The sequence below is a fragment of the Limulus polyphemus genome, unplaced genomic scaffold, assembly GCF_000517525.1.
Source record: "Limulus polyphemus unplaced genomic scaffold, Limulus_polyphemus-2.1.2 Scaffold341, whole genome shotgun sequence".
Lineage (NCBI taxonomy): Eukaryota > Metazoa > Arthropoda > Merostomata > Xiphosura > Limulidae > Limulus > Limulus polyphemus.
Window position 1 is genome coordinate 483,630 of NW_013665951.1, and position 3,248 is coordinate 486,877.

Sequence of the window (3,248 nt, forward strand, 5' to 3'; positions counted from 1 at the left end):
CATCCATGAATCTTTCGTATTTATGTAATTTGGACTAATACAATTTAAATATACATCTTTCATCTACTTTTCTTAACTTAAAACCTGTCTGAAATCTAGATTAGCTCCAGCCACCTTTACATTTTGTTTTAAATGACAACTCGTATATTTATAGAATTTTACGGTGTTTTTAAATTCAGAAAATTTAATGGCGAATTTATTTAAAGATGGTTAGGAAGGCATTGCTGAATTTATTTCTTTTTTTTTTATCAATTTTCTTGTTTTTAATTTTTTTGTTTTAATGCCCATTACTTTCTTTTTATTCGATACTGTTGGCTATGTTTATTGTCAGGTATGACTTTTTTGTTTATAAATTATAGACAACGCGGTACCCAATTAAAACTATTGGACATTTTTAGGGCCTTATTGGTAGCAATCCGTTTTTACGTTTGTTTGTTCTGAATTTTGCGCAAAGCTACACGAGGACTATCTGTGCTAGCCGTCCCTAGCTTAGCAGTCATACCACTCACCGCCAACGCTTGGGCTACTCTTTTACCAGCGAATAGTGGAATTGACCGTTACATTATAATGCCCCCTGACTGAAAGTCCGAGCATGTTTGGTAGGACGGGGATTCGAACCCACAAACACTTAGCTTGCGGGTCGAGCGCCCTAACCACCTGGTCATGGCGCTTTTACGATTTAATGTTCTAAAAAGTCAAAAAGCAGGAGTTTTATCATTATTAATATTCTAAAACCTGTTTGTGTGTTATGTAAACATGTTGCTTGATGTAAGGTTGAAGCAGTAATATCAGTCACTATTTGGATAAGAAATTCTAGATACTCAGGGACAACGATAAATCTACGTTATTTTCGTTCAAATCTGAACCAGACTCGGCTTTTCTTCTTTATCTACATCCACCACCCATTTTTATCCCCCTTTTCCAAAAGTTTCCTGGCCTGGTGGTTAAAGTGTTTAACGGGCAATATGAGGGTCGAGGGTTCGAATCCCTGTCCCGCACTTTTAGTCGAGCATTATATTATGACGATCAATTCCGCTATTCATTGGTAAAAGAAAAGCCCAAGAGTTGGCGTAGGGTGGCGTTGTCTAGCTGCCAACCCTCTAGTCTATTACTGCTAAGTTAGAGACGGCTATCGCAGATAGCCTTCGTGAAGCTTTGCGCGAAATTCAAAGCAAACCGAAAGATTCCACCCACGTTTCCCTTGATCAGTTTTAACAGCCATCACAATTTATAACTCATAATACTCCAAAATAGGTTTTTTATGGAGATTATATGAGAAACTTGTGTTTTGAAATGTTTTTCTTTATAAAGACATATATATTTGAAACCAGCCAAACCCACCCACTTGCGAGCTATGCCCTTTGGCTTTAAGAACAATAGTGGTTTGTTTTATTACAGTAAAACATCATCTTACTTACTAATTTTTATAACGATAAATATAAATAGCAACAACACTGTTGGAAAACTACTGGTGTGAGGTTAACCTTTTTAACAATTGACCTAATTCTGTAACACATAGAAAAAATAAAATTTACCTTTATGATACTTTGATTGTTGAGATTTTGTTTCTTTGTACAGAATTAAAACGCAGTGATTGTAATTCTAAATAATAATATGGAAATCCTCTTAATTCTCACATTCATAAACTGGGTAACGTGCGCAGAATATATGTCATCCAGTGGGGCGTCGATAGTTTATGTACTTACAACGCTAAAAATTAGGGTTCGATCCCCCGTAATGGACAGAGTTCAGACAGCCTATTGTGTAGCCTTGCGCTAAAACAGACAAACGTATAAAGTTTAATAAAATTACATAGAAGTCTACAAGATGCAAGAAATGATTATAGTATACACAAAACGATCGCGCGGTTTATTGACAAAAAAAACAACAACACAAAAATTTACGTTCAGAAGGTAAATAACACTGTGGTAAAAAAAATAATGTTAACCACTTGGATTGACCACATGTCAACTTTAAAATAAATGAAAAAAGAAAACAAATATGGTTTTCCGTCTGGATTATACAAATATCAACTATAGTCAAAAACGAATTACGTTAACCATTTGGATTACTCTTAAGTCCACTATGGTCCAAAAACGAAGTACATTGCTCACTTAGATTACGCATCTCTCCACAATGGTCTAAAAGAAAACGTTATAGCACTTGGGTTACATAAATGTCCATTGTGTTTTTTTTTTTAAATACGTTACCCACTTGTATTACGAATATATCCGCTATGATCAAAAAACGTTATACCTACAGGATTACGTACATGCCTACTATGGTCAAAAACTTTATACCACATGTATTACATAAATGACTACTATGGTCAAAAACGTTATACTACTTGTACTACGTAAATGTCCACTGTGGTCAAAAACTTTATACCACCTGGATTACATACATGTTCACTATGGTGAAAAACGTTATACCGCCTGTATTACGTATATGTACTCTGTGGTTTTAAAGACAAAAACGTAATACTACTTAGACTATGAACAAGTCCATTATGATACAAAAAAAGCAAGTTGCTCACATCGTTCTTATAAATTTTGTGATATTTCATAATAAATGTATATATAAATGACTAAGCAGGGTAGTGCTCAGTATGTAGGGTGGGGGTCGAGAAAAAAAATGGCCGCCACATATTACTTATTGCTCATTATAGTCTCTAATCTCTCTTATAACAATTTAAGAGACTTTTATATACACCTAACGTAGATTTTCGAAAGCTATTAAGACCTTCAGTTTAGCCAAAAAACATCGCGAGTAGCACAACAACCAAATGTAGTGATGACTATTCTGATTCTGACGTCAGAATGGCTAGTTCACCAATGCTTTTGAAGTTGTTGAAATGATTTACACACCAAAATGTTACATCTTAATCTGAGGAGTGCAGAAGTAGTATAGCCTTTCACTAACTTCAACACATGATGTCCATCAAGACAACTCATAGTGACTGTCATTCATTAATATTCAATTGTTTAAAAAGAGAGGGGAAAGAAGTAATAAAAACGTTTTTTTTTTTTTTAAAAAAAAGGATGATGTAGAGACGACAATGCCAGTACAGAAACAAGGTAGGATGAATACATGAAATCATACAAAAATCCCTACATAAGTAGCTATTGAGTCAATGTTACAAGCTTATGGGAATTAGTCATTGTAAGACTTTACAGCATTATTCAGTTTAAATGCTTTTATTCAAACCTGAATTCATGCAAGTGAAAAATAATTAAACATTTACTTGT

The 3,248-nt window shown here is 34.2% G+C and overlaps 1 protein-coding gene across 1 annotated transcript in view; it reads right to left on the reverse strand.

The window, feature by feature from the left end:
• The window catches only part of LOC106457513, a 69,246-nt gene that overhangs the window by 51,808 nt on the left and 14,190 nt on the right, over positions 1-3,248 (reverse strand). The window lies entirely within an intron of this gene.